The sequence below is a fragment of the Neopelma chrysocephalum genome, unplaced genomic scaffold (assembly GCF_003984885.1).
Source record: "Neopelma chrysocephalum unplaced genomic scaffold, ASM398488v2 Primary Assembly neopelma1_135, whole genome shotgun sequence".
In the NCBI taxonomy this organism is placed as follows: domain Eukaryota; kingdom Metazoa; phylum Chordata; class Aves; order Passeriformes; family Pipridae; genus Neopelma; species Neopelma chrysocephalum.
In genome coordinates this window covers 719,140-733,797 of record NW_020897797.1, presented here as the reverse complement: position 1 = coordinate 733,797, position 14,658 = coordinate 719,140, and the positions used below count along the sequence as shown (strand labels likewise).

The following is a 14,658-nucleotide window of genomic DNA, read 5'->3' as shown; positions in this document are numbered from 1 at the left end:
GGGTGACTAGTTTTGGCAATTAATGCCTTCTGCAGCAACTGCCAGCTTGATGCAGAAAACAATGGAGTAGGGAGAGTGCAATAGCAAGCGCAGTGATACCAATCTCTCAGTGACCCCCTGTGTGCCCAGGGAGGATGACTGGGGAGGTGTCCCTGATCCCACGGGACTCTGTATTTCACAGGCCTGGAAAAGGGCAATCAGTATCAATTGCTCATTAACCTTCTCCACTGCTGGAAATCTATTGGCGTGCCTGGGAGTGAAAACATCTTTATGAGAGCAGAGCCAGGGTAATGGAGGTGCAGGGAGTGGTGGGAAGGTTCACACATCTTCATAACCAAGAAACTAAAGAAAATGAAAGGAAGGGTGGATATGACAGGATTTTAGTTTCCATTAGCATCACAAAAATAACATATTCAGCATAAAAATAACATATTTTCCACAGGACCTATTTACCTCTAAGACCAGAGTCTCTTTCTCCTGACAGTTAAATTATGGAGAAGTTTCTCCCAGGATTTATCTTTTATTTTAAGCCGTTAGTTGTTTGCTGTTTAGGACAGGTCTGAACAGTTTTAGCCAGTACTGCCTGAAAAGGTTTGCTGTGACATCTGATACTCAGCGTTAGCTCCGTGGGGAGGGCACAGTTATTCTCAGAAGTTTTCTGTGTCTTGAGTCCTTAAAAATAATGTTAGCTGTGAAGCTTAAATCACCACTGTTGGGGGCACCCAGTGTTCCTCCACACAGCAGCCCAAGGCTGCCAGAGGTATTACTATTGCTCTATTGAAGCTTGCTGTGAGGTGGAAATAGTGCCCTGGAGTTCATGACTTTGTAGCTGTAAAAAAAAGATACAACTATCAGATCTTATTATACCACCTCATGCACAACTCAGTAGAAAGGGAAAATCCAATACAGGACTCTGTGGACCAAGAAATCCTAGAAAAGTTATTTGTGGAGGGGAAAAAAAAAGTAAAACCGAAACAGGTAGAAAGAGTAGGTTTAACTTTCCATCTGCACTGTACAGACATCCCCACTGAAAACTGAAGAGTTTACATTGTTATGATCCTTTTGTGACTGACACACTAATGAGCCATGCCTTCCCTCCTAGTTTTTAATTGTGCCCATTAATCTCCACATTAATAACATCGCATTTGTTTGAGACTGTGGAGAAATCAGTTTGCCTAAAACATTTTTTGCAAAGATTTCATAGATCCAGGATGAAAATTTTCTGATGAAAATATATGAAAGAGACTGAGATAAGAGAACCTCAGGTTAAATTCATGCCCTCCCTAATTCAAGTATTCCATCTCTCATTCTCCTACCTTTTAGCTCAATGAATATTTATTCTTACAAAGCAGAAGGCCTTTAAACAGAAGAGATCAAAAGCAACAGAACAAATCTGCAGCCTTGTGGCTGAGTCCCCCTCCACATGGGCTGCAGGAGGACAGATTAAAACCCTCCTCCCAGATTTGTGCCCATCCAGCTTATCCATATCCTCGTCACCATCTCACAGGCCTTCAGAGGGTGGGGAACGGACAAGAGCTTCTGACTCTTGGTCATTACACATGCTATTAATCAATTTTTGTGTTGTTATTAAGAAACATTTCCATTTTTAGAGGTGTATGTCTGCACTTGATGCTCACCTGCCCACACTACCAGCCTACGTACGAATGTTTCAAGTATTCACTCTCCTTCCCCATAATGATGTTTCCCTTCAAAGGGTGCTCACTGTACACAGGATACAACACAAATATTATCTCAGGTTATTTTTATGTTTGTCCTAAGTGGTAATGTTGCCAGTAAAGTGATTGGCAGGATTTCACCCATAATTACAGCCTGAGAATGAAGTTTGATAACTTGCAGAAAATATCAGGAGATTGATCTGCTACTGAAGAAATAAGACCTGATTCTAAGAACTATTAGAAATTAAACTAAGCATTCACTTTCTAGGACACATTTGATTTAATTTTTACACAGACCTAGGAGTGACACTATAAACACTGCATTTGTTAAAATAGGAATACAAATATCTATACACAAGGAAGAAATAACTGGGTGGTGCCTTTACCTTCTGACAGAGGAAAAAGCTAATTTTAAAAAAATCTATTACTTCCCTCAGACAGGCCTTGTAGGTTAGTTACAAGGAACTCATAGGTCACATAAAAGTGCAATGATAAAAAATGCAGGTACTGTGAAACATTTATAAAGTGAAAGTATGAGGGAGTATGTAGTTTAGAATCTGAAATGACATTTTGGCATGGAACAGATCTCCCACAGGGCAGTTTTGAAACTCTCAGAAATTCTTAAAATGACATCTTTCAAAATGAGCAAACATCAAATGCACTGAAGTCATTACCTCAAAGTGCTTTACTGATAAGTCAGGCTGGGAATATGCTAAAAATAAGTTGCCCAGTTTTACAGCTGGCAGGAGCCTCGTGCCAGGAGCTGTGACCCCTGCGAGTCATGGCCACACCATTCTCATTCCAGCTTATATTAACTCAGGTTTGTTTTGACAGACCAGGAGCACAATGGGGAAACGCATCCATAGCTGGATATACCATGCACAGGGACACACACCTGGGCAGGCACTGACACGAGCCAGCACGAGCCATCTCTGGTGAGCTCTGACCCAAAACAGGTGATAAGAGTGGCATCTCTGCCCTGTGACTGCCAGGACAGCACACACTTGTTTTGTGTGGTTAGTGGCACAAAGAGCTCTCTCAAAAGGCAGAATTTGTATTATTGAGCCTGTTTAGTTTGAAGAGGAAACAAGAGGGCATAACATGAATGGTACAATGCTGGCATTTAGCCATTTATTTAATAAGTCTGTGGAATTCAGGAAAAAACCCCACCCTGTTGAAAGGAAATTCCTTTTTTGTGCAATGCGTAATTAACCCATGGACTCCTTTTCCTCAGTCCCTGCTAAACATTAAAGCATAGTAGGATAATATGGATTTGCTACTGTTCTTAGGTTTGCTATGGTTCTTTTCTTTCTTCAAAATGGAAAACCTGAGGTGCTAACAATAATCTGACAGGAGTCTGCCACTTACAGGTAGACTACTTCACAGTAAGTTCCTCTAGCTGAATTGGAGTTCCTAGAAAAACAGAATAAAAGAATAAATGTTCCAGTGCTTTCACTTATCATTGATCTCCCTTTAAACGCACGGACGCTTTTGCATTAATTTCCTTAACTACTACAGATACAAGCAGAATTCTGCCTTCTGCCCCCAAATGGGCTTATTGAAATTTATTGAAAACTTTATTGGGGTTATTGGGAAGTTTATTGAAAATAAGACCTCTCAACTCCAGCAGACTGGAGTAATGCTTTGCACAAAGTCCACTATTATAAACTTGTAGAAACAATTCTGTCATTTTTGTCGTGACTTCATGATTCTGAGAAAAGCTGAACTGTGTTGCTGCATCCATGTCAATCCCTTCTCCATCATCAGAGGTGCTATCCAGGCTCATCTGTTGGCACAGCTCCACAGTGATCACTCAGTTATTTTATTTGGATCTACTATAGGAATTTGGGTTCGTTTAAACAGGTGTAAGTAGTAACAGAGGGTTCTTTTCCTCCTATGTGCACTTCCATAAATCCAGGTTAGTAAACAACCCTGCATTCATTCCCGTGCTCTTTGGTCTCCACACAGCAACTAGGAGAGGGAAACAAAACCTCACACAAAACACTGAAATAGTCTCTTGTCCACAGAGGAGCCAAAATCCAGAAGGGAAATACAGGTTGAGGCCAGATCCAGAACTGCAGCTCTCACACCGCATCAGAACTGAGACTTTGGGAATGTCTTTTCCACACAATTTCAGTTCAGCCCACCTGACAGAGATTTTCATTTCATGGATGCAGGCTGGTTATACAGGGAGAGGCCACAAGGGCTGTTCATGCACCAAGCAGCTCTGTGGGAGTATTTCCCCTGCCTGGCCACTGTGCAATCCCACACTGCATTTCCTGCAACCATCCAAGCCCACCTCTGAAGAAAGAGATTGCTCATTTCCTTACAGAATGTTCCAGACACTCTGCATTAGGGAATACAAGCTTTCCACAAGTGTTTGTTAACCTCCACAGAAGAGAACACATTATTCCATTTTGTAAACAAGAAGCCAATGGAAAGGTTGATTTAGGTATTCAAAATCAATGACTAGCTCTTAAGTGTGTAATCCAAAGCACAAAGGTCTGGAGTCTACAAAGAAAAGGTCATAAATATTTTAGGGGACTCTTACTACAAAAGCAAACAAACAATTTTCCTCCCTCCACCTCATTTTCAAAAGCCATATTGTGTTGCAGGAAAATTTTTCCCACTCCCCAAAGTCAGCTGGAGGCAGACACTCACCACAGGTACATCAGTCTAGCACGTAAAAGACAGGATATATAAAGATCTTGCTTTCAATTGCTCATATCGTTGGAGATATAGAGGAAAAATCAACCTTTTGCACAACAGCAGGACTATGGCACACACTTCCAGTGAGTGAATGTTTTCTTTGCAATTAAATAATCCAGCTTTATACTAGTTAGGAAACTTAATAGAAAGAAAGAGAATTAGTGCCCATGCAATAACTTAATTCAGAGGGACTAAATTCACTAACCAGAGAAAATGATGACTTTATTAAATGCTACCCCAGATATTTGTGTGCTTTTAGTACACCCCGATGTGTAATTTTTCAGCTGGAGAAATAGTGGCATAGCTTCACAGGAGTCAATGAAGCTGTAACAGTCCAGCTAAGGATGATGTAGGGAGCTGTATACATATTTTCCTTTCTTTCTTGCTTTCATCACTTAATCATTAATTCTGGTTTCAGAACTTGGGGCCTTGAACAGGGACTGCAAAAAAAGATAGCAACAGCAGCCCCTTCATCAAGCTGACAGCTTATCAACCTGTCCCTCTACTAATTATATGATTCCGCCTTCAGCAAATAGTAAAAATGAGACTTTTTTTCATTTTCTCTATGTTCTTAACCACAGATGGAAAATATTTGTTATACACTTCATATTACAAATAAGGTCCCAGTCCATTGCTCATCTTGGGTAGCTCCATAGGATTTACTGTGGTATAAGACAGAGCAGAAGTGATTTCACAACTGAAATCCTGCTGTCTCTGTAACACAACAAGATGCAGATGAAAGGCTTTGAGCTATTTCAGCTTAGATAGTGCTACACACAAATCACCCATAACTAGGTTGACTTAACTTTGCTCTAAATTCAAAGATGTTAATGAATTTTTACATCTTCTCTGCTATTAGTGACTTGCATGTAATAATCCCAACAACATTATCACAAATTCCTATGATACTACAATATTAATGGAAATATAAAACTAAACTACTAAAACTTAAAACCGATTAATAAAATATCCCGTCAAACAGATTCATTTCACTTCCTAAAGCAAAGAACTTCACTTGATCTCAGAGCATTAGCTATTTGAAATGCTAAAACATTTTTCTTTCAGTTGTAAAAGATTTTTCCACAGGCAAGAAGTTGTTTGTCACTACTCACACGGCAGCCTTTCCACAAAAACAAGAATCCTGTTCTGTTTCTCTGCTTAAGCACAGAAGTGTCTAGCAAGAAGAGTTAGGGATTATTTCAGTAAGTTAATTGGGTTTCAGAAATGGTTTGGAAAGAAATGGTCTCTCAGGTTTTGTCCTCTGTTTGGGGAAATATGACTTGCCAGTCAAAATTAGGATCTCTGTTAGTAAGGGCGGCATGAGCAGACCTTCACTCCCATCTGCTCAGATAGTCTGGAGACAAGAATAAAAAGGGCAAATTGAGAAGAGTTCCACAGTAAAGCCCCAGATGTGAAATTTCTCGAATTTGAATATCTGAGTTCAATCTAAATTTGTGCAGACCTTATCAAAGGTGACTTGTCATGGAGACTCAAATCTGAGTTTACAAGAAAAGGCAATTTGAAGCAGTAAAGAACCCAGCACATCCTCATGACTGCCAGAAAAAAACCCCACAAACATACTTTTCCTGTTTCTTTGGTTTCAAACAAGTTGAGCACTCTGTACCCTCCCTGGGGACACCAACATGAAGAGAATTCCCACAAGACAGGGAAATGTGATCCCAGTACAGGTTCATTCATGCTGGATGCCAGTGGGGACCAGCACAGCCCTCTTTATGCATCCAGCTGTGTTGCAAACTGTGGAGGAGCATGTAGAGCTGCGGGAATTAGCGTGGCAGTGACAGACATCTCCTCTCATCTTTCAGCCAGGAGAAGTGTGATTCACAAACAAGAGAGCAGAAGAGAGAGCTTGGGGCGTAGATGCTGCCAGTGCACCCCATGAACTTCATTCCTTGCATTCATCCCACTGAAATCGTGGTTCTGTGCGTATGTAAATACCCGGAAAATAGCAATCCTCATTTGTGCGAGGGGAGCAAATTGATACAGCTCACAGCCTCAACACAGCACTGCCACCCCTGGAACAGATGGGTCCTTCCAGGAGATGCACTCAGGCTACCCAGACTCGAATAAATCACTGGACCAAAGCCTCCAGCTTTCAAACCTCAGCACAAGGAGCAGAGACACACCCTGTCCTCAGTCACCTGCCACCCTGCAAGTCCAGATGAGCAGGTTTGACTTGGCTCAAGGACACTACAGGCTCATGGCACCACTCACAGGAGGGGGACCTACCTGTTTATCTTTGGCCAGTGAGATGCAGTTTGCTCCCCTGGGCTTTAAAGCAAGGAAGAGAAAGAACCACTCACATGTTCATAAAGCACAGTTTGCATTTAAAGATATCCAACATAAAACTACCCACAGGGGTTTCTCTGCTTTCACCAGAGGCTTCTTTGTTTTATAAGCTCCATTATTATGGCGCTACTAAAAGTTTTAATGATTTAAATAGCACTCGATTTAAGCCAGATGCCTTCACTCTCCAAGTATCAGACTTACAGGCTACTAACACAAACATGAGAAATCTTCTTTGAAATCTTCTGAGGCTGATAGTACTCAATTTAGTATTTTTATTAGCCAGAAATTCCTTTGGAAACATTCAGACTTTCACAATATTAAAAAATAACCCACTTAGTAAGTTCTAAATAATATTTATTTTAGCTAACAGCAGTATTTTAAAAATCCTTGGCTCTATAAGCCTATTAACTTCTAATACTACTAAGTTGAGCTACAGAAAAAAAAAGCCTTCTCTTGCTGCCTATTGACACTGGATGTCATCTAAATGGCTAAACTGCAATACTGTTCCTAGGATTAATGCTACACGAGAGAAAGATGTTTAAGAAGGGACTTGGAGAAGGAGCCACACTCACAGCCCAGGCAGCACAGAGCTGGGCCTTATGGGCAAACACCTCCTCTAATTTCATTGTATTTATAGGTCAGCTAGTTTTATTCTGAAGCACAAGAGATTTACTAGGAAAATTCATTACTGCCACTTGCTCTGATTTTCTTTCTCAATATAATTAAGCTTTGCTAATTGTCTATCATGATTAAAATCATGCCAATAACAACCTTGTTTCCCCATTTGGCTGCGCTCCAGGCTCTTCAGAGCTCTTGTTTAAGGGCAGCTCTTCCTGTAGCAGTTATGAAAGGTCTTTTACCAAACACGTGAGGTGAGCCCTTGGCCTGTTTGCCAATAAATTCACAGGAGTCAGGATTCTACCCATGGATTTGTCAAGGGAAAAAAGATAGTCAAAAAGGACAGATGTGACCAACAACTGTACGTTAAGAAAAAAAGTGAAATCCACCAAAGAGTCAGGATTCATTCGTGCAGGTCAGAAAAATTATCTCAAACTAGAGACAGAGATATGGAGGTGTTGAAATGAATGATTACTTCAGGGCTGTACTATCCTCCCAGCTGTACAAAAGCCACTGTAAGGCCTGGAAATTCAGCCAGAACATAGAAAGAGGAGAAGAGGGGAGAGAAAAGGGGTTGGGCTGGGGAGGGGAAGAAAAAACAGGAAGAAAGAAAGAGTCAGTGCTGTTGTTCTAGCACAAACTGCAATTTCTTAACCTAATCTCCTCAGTGGGAGGCAAACCAGGGGTGCAGAGGGCAGGACCATGAGCTGAAGGCAGATTTGCTTTGCACTGGGGCCCACTCAGTGACATGAGAGGACCCAGACAGGGCCCTGGCAGAGGGGACAGGATACAGACAGGAGGCCAAACCCATCCCTGGCTTCTTCCTAGCTTCCCTTTACTGCCTACCCCTTAGGAACTTCCCTTGATAAACACTCAGAGCTTGGCTTTTAGCAATGTTCATCAGCAAATTTCTGACAAAACAGATTTTTGGGGAAAAATATTGATTCATTGTCACTAAGATGTTTTAACCTCCAATGCCCTTGTTAGCCAATAGCCCATTTAATGGTTTGCCCAGGAATCAGGATTCCCACTGTCCACTGTCATGGGCAGTCCCACCTGGCACATACTTCTCTCTGCACCAGGGACAGTGATGCAGAGGTACCTAACTCATGACCACAGACCTGAGGTTTTGGGGCTCTGTGCCCCCCAGTAAGGGACAGAGAGGTAGAATAACAGTGCAGTGTTTTAATCTGCTTAAATGTTTTCGAAATGCTACCTCTATGTAGAAACCCAAGCAAGTTCCAAATGAGTGCTTATGTCTATGTATCACTCGGGTGTCCCAGGGTCTCAATTCCAGAAGTAAAATAACTAGATCACTCTGTGCCTCACCTTTTGGCAGTATAATACATGTATCTGAACTTTTGTAGCTCATTCAGAGCTAACTCTTTGCATTCCTGCTATGTAACATACTCTTTCCCCTTAGGAAATGAATAAAAGCACTGCCTTTCTCTCCACTTCTGTCTAATTTACACTGTAACCTCTTCAGGCCAGGACCTATTTCTTGTTACGTGTTCGTACAGTGCCTAATACAAAGGCAACCTAATCTCAGACCCTTTTCTAATGCAAATGTAATAGAGAGCTGGGCTGTTTTTACAGAAAGGGTAATTTTGGTTCCCCCTCGGTAATGGACTTTTTCTCTGGGAACAGATAATTGGGCTGTTTTGTCATTATTCTTTTTAAGTGAGGTTAAGGTCCTATTGGTGATAAAGTGAAATATGTATTGTGGGCTAATCAGCAGCCCATATCAAAATGTGCCAGGGCAGAGCTCACCCTGCATTTACTGCACTCAATAGATGGGTTGTACTAACACAATTAAAGGAAGAATTCGGCTATGTACACATGTAGATCATTATCATGTAGATCATTATATTCGTGTGTCTTATTTTACTGGAGACCATGCAGAGAAGGGTTTGGAGACTAGAACATAACAATTATGGGTCTAGACAGAGATCTGCCTAAAGGCATGAGCTACAGTTAGAGCAGTTTAAGTTACTGCCTCCTCCAGAGGAAGCAATCAAAGAGGCAGTGGTACTTATGCTCCTCGTCTACCACAAAAACAGACTTCAGCCCAATGGCAGGGTAAGCTGAGCTGCAGCACTGGGCTTCGCAGAGGACTGGAAGGACACACACAATCAGTCAGTGCACCTCAGCTTGGGGCAAGAGCTTTTGAAGCAATGGAAGTGAACTGCTGGCGGTTGGTTCTGTCCTCTCACTCCAGAGTCAACAGGGTCAGCGAAGATGCAACCCAGTAAATACAGATTTGATTCTTCGTACTTACATGCCCCTAGTTATCAAGCGGCTGTTTCTCCTCACACAGGGAAACATGTTTTTCATGGTGCCAGGGTACAAAACCGAAAAAAAAATTCTTCAGCACTTCTTCCTCAACTTAGTTTTCAAATACATTTCAAATACAGCAACATTTTGGTGCTATTGGTTTCAGTACGAGAGAGAAAAGGACTGCCAACCTTCCATCTTTTCTGAGCATGAAGGACAGCTTATCAGAAAATAACATCAGTGGCAGACACTTAAAATACCTTTATTCCAAGGTTTCTCCCTTGCTTTCCCATGGATGGTAGATTTAAAATGCAACTAGATAGTCCAAACCAATAGTGGGCTGTTCTGGAAAGTCTTTTAAAACATCCATCTTTTTTACAGTGAACCTGATTTGCTTCCGAGTGCAAGACAGAGTTCTGAAACAAATCACAAAGCCATATTTGAAATACACTTTGGATCTATATAGAAACTTTCTTCCCCTGCAACACTCACATAACCATGACTTAAATCAAGCAGGTACTTCCCTCTAGCATGCAGAAAGAAAATTCCTTAGCTCCAGGATTTACACCTTTAGTAAGATGAATCCTATTTCTGACAACCTCCTAGAGACATTGCAAAGAAAACCTGCTCATTCCAGCTGTTACCTGAGTCTCAGAATTCCTGTTACACTTACATTTTAATCCTCTAATTACATGACTTGTAAGCCACTGAATTCTCTGTTCATGAGAAATTGTCCAGGATATCTTGCAGAAAGAAAACAGTGTACATTTCTGCAGTGCTTAATTCTCACATAATGAAGAAATATTGGACCAAAGCTACACAATCCAATCTAAGAAAATAATCAGCATACACTCAGTCGTTTAAATGCCAAGGAAAAATCATCCAATATATTTGAAATTTCAATGCCTTTTTTTTCCCTGACACCATAGGCATTAATAGCTTTTTAACAGGACACAGTCTGTAATTTTCTTAAGGCAATTTTCCATGTTTTTTCACCTTCAGAAAGAATGTGCTGGGTTAATCTTTCCCTACTGACATCATAAAGATGATTTCTCCAGTTAAAAAGGTCTTCAAAACAAAAGGAATAAAAACAAAAGAGTTCATTTACAGTTTCTTTGCTGAGCAGACAAATCATACTGGAGGATCATTCAATGACAGCCAGTGGGACAATTGTCCATTCAAACGATTATCATATTGCAATGTGCATCCCAGCAGTCCCTGCATAAATCCTTACATTATAGCCCAGACTCTGCTGTGTAAAGACTTTAACCACGTCTCATTTGTGACTCAGGAGACCTGGGTTATGCTCCTGGATTTGCCATTGCCCTCTGGTATGTTGCCTTGCAAAAATCTCTGCCTGTCTCTCTCTGTTTTTCCACCTCTACAATGGGAATCAGGGTATCCTTATAAAACACTCTCCTGTGGAGGGATCAATGGAATTGTTAAGTTTCACCCCTTGAAATGGCTCTCTTGGAAAGCACAGAATTTCAGTCTTCATTTAAAGCATAACAGCCAGTGTGTTTATGGTGTTTTTAAAGGCACTTTCATATCAAGCTCTGAGAATGCGTAAATGAAAATACCTCTGAAACAAATTTTGTTTGTTTTTCATCCATTGTCTGTACACACTGACAAGCAGTTCATCTTCTCTTCAAGGGAAAAAAAAAAGTTAGCACTTAAGCACTTATTTCTGCTGAAAAACCATTCATATAAATAAAAGAGAGACAAAGTGCTCTGTACGGACACTTTAAGCTGACAGAGAAAATGCTCCTACCACAACAAACTGGAGCACGCTCCAGGAGGACAGCACTACTCTTGATTTTCATCTTTGAAAGAAAATGAAGAAGAATGAATAGCTATGCCTCACTTACTCTTGAAGCAAATCAAAAGGAATATTCTGGTATCTATTTTTTATCCTCCTGTTCTGGTTAATGAAAACAAAAGACCTAAATATTTGATTACTTCCCTTCTGTGTCAAAAATAATAGTTCATGTCCCTTCTAGTTTGACAGAATGGAGACTTGTTAGATCTCGGTCCTTTCATCTGAAACACTATCACACAGATTTGCACCAGTCTAACCTATTAAAATAAAGTTGAGCTCTGAAATGCTGGGGTTTTTTTCCCTTTTGGAAGTGCACTGCAAGCAATGATTAGATTGCATTTGCCAATAAATCTATAGGGATAAGTGAACCAAAATAGCTACTCCCTCTCAAACCTATGAGTTAACAGGCTTCCTTTGTTAATGATGTTACCATTTCATGCTTTGCCTTAAACCTTACTCTGCTTGTCCTGTGCCCTTCAGAACAAAAATGACCCATGTTGAAGGCTGTGCAAAATGCATTCAGGACACCCATGTTTGTGAATTTATATTTTAGCAATTTAAGCAGCATTCATGATTTTAACTAGACAGAATTTCAGACAGGCAGGATATTTCAAAAATCTGTGGTTTGAGTGGAAACATGTCACAGCAAAAAAACCACTATGTTGGTACAGTAAAAATTAAAGTGATCAGAAACTGATTTGAACTAATAAGGACCAAAACATGGTGAGTGAGGACAATTTTAAGACATATGTATGTTGGGATAAGTAATTATATTTCAGAAAATTGCATGTAGCACACAATTACAAAGAGTCATGGAAGTCATGGGAAGAGTGACCTTATTCCACTGAGGTCATTCAAATTATTCTAATAGCAACTTCCTGCTTGTCAGTATTAGCCATAAATATGGGTGGTTTGACTTGTTAGTGGTACAGTTTTCCCCTGATGTACTGAATAGTACATTTTATTACAACACAGATTCCATTTCATTCCCACAATTTTCCCTCCAACTGCATTTACAGTTCAGGTGTTGACTCAAAGAAACCAGTTTCTGCACCCAGCTGTACCCCAGTTCTGCCACTGCCCCACTTTGCCCCCTCATTTCTCCATCTACATGGACTTGTTTTACACAGTTCTTGAAAATTAATGCTTAGTATGATACATGATTTTAAGTAGAACTTTTATTTCCACTAATTATGGTGCAGCAGTATTTTTCTGGCTGATGTTTTAAGTAACCTGAAGAGAAAAAGAGAGAGAGAGAAGAAGGAGATAAAAGAGCAGTTTAAATGACTCCATCCTTTTAGCAGAGTTGTGCTGGTCTGAAGCTGAATAGATCATTCGGAATGTTCTTTCCAAATGGTTGTATAACCAAAAAAAAGGGAAGTAAATCAGGGCATGATTAGTTTCTGTAGCAAGAACTAGGTAAGAGAACAAATCAAATTTAACACTAGGAAAGCAATAATGGAAGATGTCTGTCTCACCGACAGTTCCCTTGAGATAAACAATCTGACAGTGCTGAGCTGAACCAAGTCAGACTTCTCACAGGAACTGCAAAAGCTACTTGTCCATGCTGAGAATTTTGCAGAGCAAAATATCAGCTGTAGCCTGTCCCTTGTCAGCATTATGGATCGCTATGTTTAGCAAAGATAAGCAATTTAACAACATGTAATAGTCCAGAAACTTATTGGTCTCCCTCTGAGATACTCAATTAACATTTTCACAACTCCAAGAAGTTAAAAGGAGCCAAAAACTCTGAAGTACCTTTGAAATGATTAATGCTATATAAAGATCACAGTATTTTTTTTCTTACTATTTTCCCCTTCTAACCTTGTCATGTAACAGTCTTGCTAATATTTCCAGGCTCTCTCTCTGATCGTCACTTCATTACACATTCCCTACCACACTGTAAAAAAGTAGTCACAGGGTGCAAGGAGCACTGAATGCAGGCAGACTGTTGATGTAAAAAAAACAAATATGGAAACCACAAAATCTTTTGTTCCATATGATGAAAGCCAACATCAGTATGGATTACACCACTCAAGGAGAAGCCAGCTAATAAAGCACTCACAAATCTTAATTCCCCCATTTTGCTATCAGAATTCATCAGTTTTAGAAGAGTAACATGGCCCTGCCTCAGGGCACTACCACATACTCAAGACAACCCAGACAGACATTATATTGTTCAACAGATTATCAGCCACTGATGTGAAATCAGAATGAACTATGGAGCAAAGTAACCAAGGAACCTCATCTTACATTTAGCAAACCAAATTTGCTTGAATGACTGTTACATGAGCTCTTCATACTTCGCACTCCTGTGGCACCAGCATGTCCCAGTCTCTCTGGCTCAGACCCACAAGCCAAGTTCAGTGTATCAACCCACAAATTCATAGCTTGTGAGCTCCCAAACTGGGAGGGAAATTGAGAAACTATAAGATTTCCACCATGCTCACACAAGTGACATATCTCTAACAAAGAGTTTAAGAGGGGGAGGCAGCCCTGTGCTGTGAGCTACAACTTCAGACCTCCACCTCACCTTACCACCCACCAGGATGGCTTTTAATCCTTGACTTCTACCAGCCAGGGAAAATGAGATGGTGAGAAATTTATTAGGCTTTATAATCATGCATAACAATCTGCTGTACATCACGACTTAAACTGGAAAATATGCCTGACAGTAGAATTTCACCCTTGTTAGATAAAATGAGGAAAGGTGATTGTGTGTGATCCTTGCCCCATGACTCCATTGGGAGAGGGAGAGGAGACAACTGGCAACAGCATTCCTTATTAATTACACATTATCTCTTTGAATAGACAGGGGTATAGAGACCTGTTTTCTTCTCACTCCTTTTGCTGGTGCAATGTAAAGAAACACTTTTATTAATTGGACAGCAATCCTTTGGGCTATAAGATACTTAAACTCCTAAACCCTGCAGATGAATCCAGAGCTAAAAATGAGGAATTTCACTTTCCAATACAGATCAAGGTAAACCGATAGTGAATTTTAACAAAACTGAAATTATTAAGGCAAAAAACCACTCAACCAGCAATGAGACACCTGTGCCTTGTGTCTGAGCTCTCTCCTCCACAAGAGGCTCAGCTCCCACTTGACACGCCCTGCCTTGAGTTCCCCTGCCCACATTATTCCTATTAAAAATGGATAAACAAGGAGAGGTGACTGTATTTTTTCAAAACCAGCTAAAGAAAGTGTCTCTCTGTGTTCCTTGGTGGCCTGTGGGAGACCAAACAGGTGTTTGG

The 14,658-nt window shown here is 40.5% G+C and overlaps 1 protein-coding gene across 13 annotated transcripts in view; it reads right to left on the bottom strand.

Annotated features, from left to right (window-relative positions):
• DAB1 (DAB1, reelin adaptor protein) overlaps positions 1–14,658 on the bottom strand; it is a 437,418-nt gene that overhangs the window by 169,365 nt on the left and 253,395 nt on the right. The gene's annotated exons all lie outside the window — the stretch shown is intronic.